This window comes from Indicator indicator, chromosome 31 (assembly GCF_027791375.1).
Source record: "Indicator indicator isolate 239-I01 chromosome 31, UM_Iind_1.1, whole genome shotgun sequence".
NCBI lineage: Eukaryota > Metazoa > Chordata > Aves > Piciformes > Indicatoridae > Indicator > Indicator indicator.
The window spans coordinates 4975985-4988096 of NC_072040.1; positions in this window are offsets into that span (position 1 = coordinate 4975985).

The following is a 12112-nucleotide window of genomic DNA, read 5'->3' on the forward strand; positions in this document are numbered from 1 at the left end:
CAGCGCCCGGCTCCGCCCACGACAACTGCAACGCAACACCAGACCCCTCTGAAGAAGGCACTGCCCCTCCAGTGTCTCTACACCAGTTTTATCTTACACATGGCAGCTGTTGCCTAGAAACATCCCTGGCTGGAGCAGAAGTTTGCAGGTTTGACAGGAGCCGTTATTGTCTGCTACTCATGTGAGCAAAAATAGGAAGATCTTGGTAACTACAAACAAAAGAGTGAAAGACGACAGCCCTGTCAACTGTTCTTTCCAAAATCTCAGTGACTGAAAAGGGCAATTTCCTTGCAGACCTTTAAGGATACAGTGGATAAAATTAATAATGAATTAGGGTCTGTGTGTGAGGCATTGTAAGAAAAAGGTACCTGCTGCTAACCATCATCCTCAAACTGCTGACATCTTTGCTGGTGTTCTTGTAATTGTACTTGTGTTGAATCAGCAGCTTCAGTGTGAAGCACAGGATCATTCTCTATAATTTAAAATAGGAAATAGCAGTCTGCATTAAAAAGTAGACACTGCTTTATCTTTTTGAATGAATGCAGAGCTTTATAAGATTCTGAAATAGTTCTTGGGAGCCATGACGCAAACAGATTTTTCAAATACCTCAGTATTTCTCAAATTTTCACTGTCCAAAAATCAATCAAGATATGCATGTTTTTTCAATAGGTTATCTGCATCTTAAAAGCATGATGTAACAGAGGGAAAAATATGGCATAAATATGTATTTACATAGACATAAGCAGTGTAAACTATAAATATGCTCAGCACTCTAATGGGAAAAATCAATAAGTAATCTGGCAGGGTGAAGGGAAGGTTCCTACATGAAGGTGTTTTAAATGTGTCTAACAGTCTTCTCTCTTTTGGTACTTTGAAACACCCAGCTGAAAGCTTCCTACATCACCTTCCTCTGCTAGAAAGCTCATGGCATAAAAATACCAGTAAGTTTTGTTCTCCAGATCATCTGAAGTAGATGCTCTGCCTGTAAGTGATGGCATTGCTTTTCCCTAGGGACTGAGACCCCAAGTCTGTGATGCTCTGAAGGCAGAGCTCCAAGATCTGCTGCTGATTTAAGTGTAGTGTTGTAGCTTTTCTAACTTGAGCAGCCTTCATTTCAGCAATGTCCCAGCTAAAGAATTCAGCTACTGAAAATTACTTCTCATTTTCCAGTCAAGTTCAACAGTTTTGCAAGGGTTTTTTTAATGTTGTCACTGATACCTACGAATCAGTGAGAACAATGTTTTTCACACAATCACCTTGTCTCAAAAGACACAAACATGTTAGTAACCATTTATAAAAGTATCCTGCTGAAGGCAACATAATTGTCTTCGAGCAAAGTAATTTGGAGAATTAGCTATTTGCAGGATAGAGGGTGAAAAGAAAGGAGTAAGTTGCAACCTGGGAGCATCCTTGAGGAAGAGCTAATTTTTCTAATTTAAATTCCATCTTTTCCTCCAGTCTGGCATGGAACACCCACCTGCCTAAAACCTGAAAATAATCATCCTTCAATGTGATGAAATTTTCTTACAGAAACAAACCAGTCCAACTCAGCCACCACTGGTGATGAGAAGCAGCTTGCTAACCCTGCAGCAGGCAATAAACACAGAACTCAGGCAGCCCAAGGTGCGCCAGGAGCACTGTGCAAGAGACTGCCAGAGAGCTGACAAAGCAGCCCAGTGCTGCTGTTCTGCACACTAGAAACCCCTCACTTCACACACACATTCGTTTTTGCCTACTCTGTGCTCCCATAACTGTCTAAACCTTCTCTAATAGCACTAAATGGAAGTTGAGAAAAAGTTAGACTTTACAAACAACTGCACATTTTTTCACAGCAGTAAATGGCATCTTTGCCAGTGCCACAAGCACAGTGCACTGCACAGAGCGAGTCATCTCAGCCCTTCCGGGCTGTCTTTTCTCCAACTACTCTGCACTGACATGAACAAAACCAGTTTTGTCAGCACGTCCAGAAAGGTGCAAAGGGAGACGGAGAGCTCTTCTTCGGTTTTCAGCTCTGGATTAAAGCTGCACTCAGAATTCTTAATTCTGCAAGGAAAGCGTTTGCTCACTGACCACAGAAACAACAGGTCTGTATCTTGCAAATTCTATTTTGTAACGATTTCCTAAGTGTGTTCTCTACTTTTTCCTGACCCATTATTCATGTCACTGTTCAGCAGCAGATGGAGCAGTGGATCATTGCTATATTTCACTTATTTGTGTAAATTTTTGCATAATTTTCTTGTGCAGCAGCTGAAAAATAAGAAAAAAATATATAGATAAAATAAAGGATTTAGAATTATGAAGGAGGAAAGATCAGCAATCCAAGGTCACTTTGACAGGTTATTACAACAAGCCTGCATTAATGACCAATACATGTACTTGATTAACACACCCAAATCACAATCGTTGCATTAGCTGAACACAGTCTATGTATGTCCTTAGTCATGAAACATTGTTGCATGCATTTTTCTCATGGCGATCAGGAGGGATCAAGTATCTACTAAAAGTGAAGTTAATAAATATTCCACATTTTGGGCCTTGCAACAAAATGGAAAAAATGGAAGTCTAAGTTAAAATAGTCATTACCAGGGCAATTTGTGTTACACTCCCCTCAATTGCCTCTCCTGTAAACTGTAAGGAATTTACCACAATAAATTCTTCTAAACCTTACAGTAATTATATCACGACTCTCATTTGTTCAGCACATGTTGGATTCTCACCCAAACCATAGCCATCTAAATATCAGCTTTAGCTTGAAATGATTGTCCCAACCCTCATCTTCAGAAACACAGACACTGCAATTGATGTGTCTAGGAACAACTGCTGAGATTTTTCCCTCCCTCTAGACACAGGTGATGGGCTTAAGCTGGCTCCCAAGTTTTGATGGCTACAGATCCCCCGAGAATCCACATTTTGTATCATTTCCCTTAAAATCAGTTGTCTCAATAGTAATTGTATTCACAGAAACTTGAATTGTCACATGCTCTATTTTGAAAATTCATATAATTACTCGGAGTCAGGCTGCCCGTATTTGTTGTTAGGAATCAAGGCCAGAGGAAAACTTCTCAGATGGCTTCAAAGTCCCAGTTCTCATCTCTGAGCCCAGCTCCCTCCCCTGCTTCCTTCCAGCAGCATGAACTTTTTCTCTGCCATCTTACAAATCAGAAAAAGCATAACCCTTAAAGCTGTTTTAGACTGAAGGTCAGAATTCAAAGGTCAGGTAACTTTATGCAAGGAGCCCTGCAGTCACACTGCTGTTCGGAATGCACCCAGAAGCACTAGAGATGTTTTTATTAATAGGTACAAAATTTGAAGGTTGTTCTGCTGTTTGGGATTTTTTTTTCCCCATGCTGCAAAGTTTATCATGACTACTATTCAAGACATCTAAATAATTTTTGCCACTGTTTTTTAGCTTAACGTAAGAAAACTGGGCTCTGTGTTACATACTAATAAAACCAGCAGCTTTGATTTGTTTACCTAAATACTTAGAGTCACCTCTTGCCACCAAAATGTAAACAAAGCTTAAGCTCCTTTTACCTCTTGGAAACTTCCCAGCTACTAATACTGCCTTTTTTTTTCCCCCCTTTTTTTTTTTTTTTTTACATTAAGTGCATTACACAGATTTTCTACATTAATTTCTTGCTTGATGATCCACCTTTCACCTTTCTAAAGAAATATTGAATTCCTAACCCAACTATTTATAACTACACCTGTGTTTTCAGCCTATGAACACAAGATGACAGACCCCTTTCGAACCTAGGCTCAAGTCAGTACATTTGTCCCTGCAAACCTGTCATTAGTTTAAAGGGAACCAGGTTAAAATAAGGATTAAAGAAGGTTTCACAAGAATTAAGAACAAGCAAAAGTTTGTTTTCAATACCTAAAACATGAGATCTGTCTTGTGCCATATTCAAATGCACAAAAGGCTGAAGTGCTCATATTTCTGCCAGGTGATTCGCCTGATGAAGTTATTAAAATATGCCTTTAAGGACCCCTTGCCTTCTGTAACACAGGAAACTCTACACAGCACTCCCCACTAGGTAATGCTGCTAAGCTAAACACAGACAAACACCTTACACTAGATGCCAGCTGATGTGCCAAATGATGCAGCGCAGGCACTGCACAAGCAGCAGAGGCAGAAGGCTTCTCGTACAGCCACACCAGGAGAATACAGCAACATAAGGAGACAAGGACAGAAATACCACAGAACAAAGAACTCAAGACAGGGGTGGATGAGCAGAGATAAACAGGTTTTAAATAATTTGATTTTTGTAAAAATCCTGACTTGCAGCTGTCAGCCTAAGGACAGTGTTGAGCGACACTCAGAAATGCTTGTATCTGTGGTGCCACTTTCTTTACAGTCACAAGCAGGGCACCTTTGTGTAGCCAGGCTGATCTTTCCTCTTTCTTTTGGAAGTAGCACATCCTAATTTAGGGACATCTAGGAAAACTTAGATTTAGTAGCTAAGAAATGCACTAACTTGCAACATACTCAAGCAATACACACCACTGCAGATGAGTGCTTTTTGCAGCAAAGTCAGAAGTTCTACTGCTGGAGACCAAACACTTCAAGTGATGCCTTGCAGTGCTTGGGACACAAACAAGGGCTCCACTGCCCTGGCTGAGGATGCTGACAGTGCTGCTGCCCACTCCACCAAGCTCCAATGGGAGAGCAACCCCAGCATCCCCAGCCACAAGTTAATTGTTTCCCACCCCTCGCTGAAAGGAGTACTGGTGTCCAGGAGGGAGGCTTTCCCTCTTGAACCTTTATCCATATTTAGAATTTGAATTCACAAAGTGTCTTAGGAACTGCACTGCATCTACAGCTGAGAAGGGGGGAAACCTGGGGATGGAGAGCAGCTGCCCCTCAGCTAGGAACACTTTGGGCACTACAAGCCTCTCTGATCCTCTACAAGACCCAAAAAAGCTCTCACAAGCCAGCAACACCACCCCTATGGTACATTTATCTTCCCTTGTCTCTACTTTCTCAAAATCCATATTATTTTTATTTCTAATTATTTTTAATATATAATTAAGAAAATGCCATAAGTATTTTCACCTCCAAAATACTATGAAATCTTGTTTATGCATGTCTAAAGCCTACATTAGAAACTTGACACAATGTTGATCCTATTTTTTTATTACAGGCTTGGCCTCAGACATATGTGATATACCAAACAGATGGAGCTTTATACAAATCTTTCTCTGTTAGTTGATGAATTCCAGGATCTGGCTCTTGTTTTTCTGGTCAATAGTAAATAGTTACACAGTATGCATCATAAAATAACTGTTAGATCAGCTGGGGTTTATGGCAATCTAATACAGGGTTGCCCAAAATTGTTTTTACCATCTGATGAATGCTCAGGATGAAATAGTTTCAGCAGGTCCTATGTCATGAGGTTCTTGTCAGCCAGAGCTAGGGTATGCTTCAACCCTGGCCAGTGCCTTGCAGTCCAACCCAGAGGTGGACTGGGGCACCCACTGATAGTCCTTCTTACCTTCAGAGGGCTGTGTACCAGTGTTGGAGTCTACCCTCACAGTCCAGGCTGCAGGATCCAGGTCTAGTTATCTCTTTATGTTTGGATGCACTGAAGTCCACCAAGACAGCAGCTTCTCAAAACGTGAATGAGCACCACAAAACAACTTAAGCAAAAAACAATGAAAAAATAGCTGAAAGCTAATATGCAGTAAAAAAAAAAAAGTTTCCCCTATATTTACAGGGGTGGACTTTAGAGACCCTGAATGAGAGGTTTAAAGACTGCTGTTACATTTGGTTTCAAAATTCATGACTATAGATTAAAAAAAAAAAAATCACAGTGATTTAAGAGTTGGGCTTGAGACATTGATTTGTGAAATCTCTCTACTCCCCTAAGCAAGCTATAACCTTCACAAGACCTAAGTGTCTGTTTTAACAGAACTCCCCAGCAATGCTTAAAAGATTCTTGCCAAATTTCCAACCTCAGCTCTCTAAGCACATGCATAGCTTTTCTCTTGCTAGAAAGATCCATGTAGAAAACTATTAAATCTTCTCTCAAATAGCTAAGAACTAATAGCAATGTGAACTATTAGCAATCACAAAGCAGTGATGCCATTTAACAGTCAAACACGAAAAGCCCACATACAGACATCAGTGGCAATGTGATAATCTAACATACAATAAAAATAGCAACATCCAAACTCATTAAGATTCCCACAGATCAGCATGCCAGACACAGGTGGTATTTGCTAAAGAGAATGACCAAAACATTTCACACTTCCTTTAGCCTATGAAAATGTGTTATTTTCATTCCAGCCTAGAACTAATAGCACAGCTTCCTTCCTTGCCTACCATCAAATGCAGTGATGCTCAAATGAACATCTCTGTAGGATGGAAAGTCAGTCAGAGAAGCCACTGCATTGTCCACCACACTGGTGTCTCACCTCTAACCATGTTCTGAATGCTTCCCAGGGAGTCCACCCAGAGGTAGCTGCCTTGTTTCAGGCCAGAAGTTTAATTCCCTTCTCTTGTCTTTGAAGAAGAGAGAAGGCAGTGGATGCGTTTATTAGATCCCTTTGTCATTCCTTCCATCAGTTCTCTTGATCCCAAAAACCAAGGGAGGAAGCACAGATACTCTGAGTTACACTAGCAGTGGGGACAATCATGTGGCTGTCATTTTCTCATGAAGTTTCTGCTGCCCTGCTACTCATAAGCAGCTGGCAACATCTGGAGATGTCCACATCCTCCTAGCATGATTTTCCAGCCCTCTATCCATTTACCCATTGGTTAACAGATGTACAAAACTTGTCTTCCCTTACAAAAGCTTCTTAAACTATCCTCCTCTCAGGGAAATCACACGTGTTTCCCAGGGGAACCTACTCTCTTGGAGTTTCCATAGGATACAGAAGGGTGCTTATATTCTGCTTGTGACATGCAAGGGCTCATTCTTGTGCTGACCAATTTGTTATATATTTCTTCTCACTCCTTCAACTGTTCTCACTAGGAAGGGTGTGAGCAACTCAGTCCTGCTAGAGATGTGACTGCTTTTTTTTTGCTTGGTGTCCTGAGGAGGAATTTCATTGCTTCACAGCTTAAGGGGAGGAAGATGTTTGGGTTAAGGCAGCATTACACAGAAAAAGCATAACGCACTTTTTCTGGTATCCAGTATTCAGGCCATAGGGCAGAGAAGATAAACTGGCAAAGCCTATGACAGACTAATCTCGTGATGGAATTATTTGGTGGAAGATTGCTGTTCAATCTGACAAGATTTAAAAAAGGTAGAGACCACTTGGGAAACAAAAGCACAGGGAAAGCTTCAGAATACCTGCTCTTCCTGACAGGGTTTTTAAAGGTTGCATCAATTCAGAATTCTCATTTTGCCATCCTCTGACCTGCTGCATCTGTCTTAGGAAAGCAAAGATGGCACAATAATATTAGCAGCTGAGAACAGCTCTGGGAGTCTGGAGTTTTGGATGGGATGCAGACACCACATGTTAATTGTTTTTCCAGACATCACTGCTTCATTTTTCATTCTTTCCCTGAACTCAGTGGACAATCAGGAACCACAAACCTTGCTGGTTACCCTTCTTTGGGTTTATGCTGTTAAATAAAAGAGCAGTGGGTAATAAAACTAACACTACACGTGCCTTGAAGATAAATAGCCTGTCTCTTTCAGTCAGCCCATGGTACCTGGTCAGAGGACACGCGGGATGGGCAGGCTCTTAGGCAAAGGCAAGCTCCCTTCCCTTTTACCTCCTGCACCCTTTCTTTTAGCATCCTCAGTGCAGACAGTCTTCAGAATACAAAGAACTAGTTTAACCCAATGCTGAGATCAAATTAGGCTCTTGGTACACTACCAGAAGCTTGGTTGTTATCTGGTGATCTGATTAGCACAAAACACTTGAGTGATGTAATCATATATTGTTGTTTTGTTAATTTGTTTTTTATAGTGGACTATTTTATATACTGGAGTACAGATTTGAAATCTTTGTTAAAAGGGCCAGCAGGTTTAGAAACTTCTTTTAGAAACTAATCAGAAATGTATATTCTTTTTAATCAACTGCTGAAACTGTTTTGTTTTACCACTTTCTTCGTTCATCTGTATATTTTATTACTGGTCAGAAGTAAAGTTTACATCAGTAATTAAAGATACTTAAATCACATGATCACTTTGTATTTACACTGGCTTTTGCTTCATTGTCTGCAATTTATTTCTGATTGCATAAATATTCATAGAGAAACACCCAGGGAAATTTTCAAAGTGGTGTGTGGAGACCACACGACACAGTTCCCATTAATTTTAATGAGTCACATAGTTATGTTCTAACACTCTAATCTGAAAATTTCCCCCGGTATCCACCATCTAAAATAGTTAATTCCAAGTATGCACTGTCTACATCTGCCACTCTGCAATGTATAAATGCACAAGGCATAAAGTCTTTCCATACAGATATTTCAGGATGCTTCATTTTATACCCAAAGGAAAAAGTCCCCAGCCTAATCAGTTACTAAGCTCCTCATGCTGCTCCTAATCCTCATCTCTAAAGACATTTCCATCAATTCCTTTGCTGAAATGCCTATTTAGATACATAGAAAATTAATATCCTGGGAACGTCTGACATAATTAAAATACAATTACCAAAAAAAGTAGATCAAAAGAGCCACTAAAAACAGGTATGACATAATCAACCTGGTAACCCACCACACAATCTCAGAAACTGTACTTTAACATTCCTCCCCAGAGGAGACAGGCAGTAAGTTATAAATGAAAGATTCTTGTAATTTTACTGCATTTGAGCTTTCCTAACCATGTGCTAGGAAGGTCAACCAGGGTCTTTTAGAGCAAGGCTGTGAGCAGAGAAAATTACAAGCTTAGAAGAACTGACAGTGTCTTGCCAGAGATTCCCTCTGTTTTATAGCTCAAAGGCTTTCTTCTCACAGTTGCTGCTTCTAACCAGCTCTTTTACATCTCCTGGTAACCAAGAATGGGGAAAGGGAGGACTGTTCTTCTCCACACAGATATCCTCAGGAGGTTCAGTGGCCACAGAATCAAGGGGAGTGAACACAGATGGGCAGTCGGCAGGAGCACAGCTAGCTCAAAGCTGCACCTTGAAAGAGTTGAAATCTCATGGTAAAGCAGCTGCAGTGGATTTGAAGACTCTGTTGAGCCAGTAGGAAAGAAGATCATTGGGTTGACTTAAGTAAAAGTAATCAAGAGACAGGGCTGAAGGGGAGGCTTGCTGATGTTATTGGTGTAGCTCCCAAGGGGAAATGGTCTGGCTTCTGGGATGGAAGTTGCTTTGAAATATAGTCTCTGGTCTTGGGAGCACTAAGGATGCTCCCAAGGCTTAGGGTTGACTAAGACCAGCCATGCACCTCTCACCAAAACCCCAGTGTGAGCATAGGGAAACAACAAGCTGTGCCCACCAAGAGCATCCCCAGGGCCAACAGGCATCTATAGCCTGTACCACAAAGTCCTACACACCTCCAACCTTGCCACTGTCAGTACAGGGACACTCTACAGATTCACAGACATCTAGCACAAGAGATGTTTGCCTTTAGCTTTTCATCAGCCAAGGACATCTGCTTACCTTCCCACAACCCATCTGCATGTTTCTATTAAACCTGCAGCATGGTATTTTTTGAGGCTGCTAACTCTGTCAGACTGGATTGATATTTCCCCAAATATCAATCTAGGAGACACAGCTAGATAGACATGCACAAAGAATGTGGCAGCAAAAGCTCTTCCTTAGGAAGCCAGTTTGTAACAAGAAATTAGCTGATCACCATTTACAGTTCCCAGATAATTATTTTTCCCCATTTTGCTGACACGGCAACTTCATTCTACATAAAGACAGCTGCCCAGGGCGTAAGATCTGTCAGTTGTCACAGGAAACCCTCTCAGTCCCTATCTGTACCAGTCAGGCTGTATCTCAAGAAATCAGGTTTCTCCTCTACAGCTGCTGAAGGAAGGGAAACACCACTACAAAGTGCTTCCCTCATTTGGTTGCTCATTGCCTGCTCTCTAAGCCCAGCTGTGGCTGTAATCACACAGTCACCTCACACTTGAACTGCTTTATTTCAGCTCAGACATGCTGCACACAGCTAGACTGTCCTTTCTCCTGCACGGGCCAGGCTGACTTTATCTTCTTCACCATGTAACAGAGCATCTTATTTTCCACCCATTATCTTATTTTCCACCCATTTGTTCAGTTGGGTGACATTCACCATCTACTTTAATGAATATCAGAAGGTAAAATCAAAGGCACCAGTGATGGAGTGAGGTTTGAGACCATTAGAAAAGATGTAAAAGCCACAGGAATGGACACTGTGTGTGAGCTCCTGATTCACCTCATTTTCAAAGGGCATGCTGGGAAGCCTTCATCTGCCAGCCTGGTGCAAAAGAAAAGTGCTGGCAGCCTAAACCATGGAGAAAAAAGCCTTGCATCAGGGATAAGGGAAGCAGGAGTCTTTCTCTCTGCCTTAATGACCTGATGCCTTGATTTCCAGCAATGGTTATCTGTACTGGGAAAATCAGTGATATGCTGAAAAGGAAACTTCTCCCGAAACAAGGAAATTTCAAGTCAGAAACCTTTTTGCCCAAGCTAAACAGTCTCACTTGTCTAAAAATATTTTTAAAGCTGTAAGAATAATAATTTAAAAAGGCAGCCAAGTCTTTGCACATAAAATGTCCTACAATTTTTACTGCATCCTGCAGTTTTCTCAAACCCCCATGTTTCCCTCCATTTTTAACAAGTTCTTCCTTTAACATAATTTCCCTGATACAACATTATTTTAACTCCCATCTTAAGCCCTCCACAGAAGCCTGCTTCTAGTTAAACAGTTCTGGAAGGGCAAAGCAATAAACAAGCACAGGTGGAAACTCTGTGCTGCCATGTAATATTAAACCTGAATTTGATATCTTTCTTTTAAAACATTGATAAATTATATTCAGTCAGAACCATACTAAGTTCATGCTGGTCTTTATTAATAACGACATGACCAAAGCTTGTGACAGCCTGGGCCAGGTTTTGTCTTTTCACCTTTTTCAAGCTTGAAAAGGTACAGAGCTGAAGTTAGTAGCTTTTTAACATGTTGATACCTATGCAGCGTCCAATTAATTGTCCTTAATAAATACAAAAGCAAAGGGATGTTAGTGAAAGTTAACACATAAGTTTCATTTACTTAAATGAAAAGCCTGCAATGTTTTGGTACTGTTGATGAAAACATCACAGCCATTCTGGTTGTCTTCACAGAACATGGCTTTGCTCAGGTGAAATCGTCAAAGCTTACATTCAAAGTATTGGAAAACTGTATCCAAAATCCTGCTCCACAATTGAAGCTGGATATATAGTTTCGGAATCATCTGAAGCTCTCAGAAGGCTCACCTTTCTTGTACCACTTAGAAAAGAAAAAGATTGACATGTATAAGGAGGAAAGAAGTACCTGGAGAATTGCAACCACAGCCAATTTGCAAACACTGAAACCTCCACAGGTTTGAGGTATGAAGGTTGAGTACATCTAGCAGTACATCCAGCCTGGCTGGCTTAGCTGTAAGCTAAGCAGGTGGCTGGCAGGTGTCATGTCTCAAGCATGCTTTGTGTTAATTTTCATTTTAATCTCATTTTCATCTCTCAAGTATGCATTTTAAATTATTTTTAAGCATTCTGGAGTGTGTACACAATACTATTCTTAAAGGGGATTTCAAAGCAGAGTTCAAAGCTGCCAACTGATTATACAATGGCCAAAGTGAGAACAACCATTGCCAAGTTACTGGCCCCCAGCACAGACTAAGTTGGACTGTTCCACAGCTCGCTGAATCACCAAGGTTTTAAAAAGTTAGGCACTGCAACTGTCACAACTTTGCCAAAGTTAATGAAGTTTTTTCTATAACTTACTGAAAAACACATTAAACCCCTTCTTTTAGGCAAAGATGATGTCAAATGTATTTCAGTCTTTCACCACTCCAGTGTTTGCAGGTGACAATCCATTGCAGTGTAATGTAGCAAAGAGTTTGGCTTAGAGACCTTTTTTTAACTTCACTCAGAGGTTTGCTGCTGCTGTAGAGGAAGTGTCAGAGGCCATTACGGTCTCTCTCAGACTAATTATGGTACCACCACTCACTTCACTTGGTGCTTC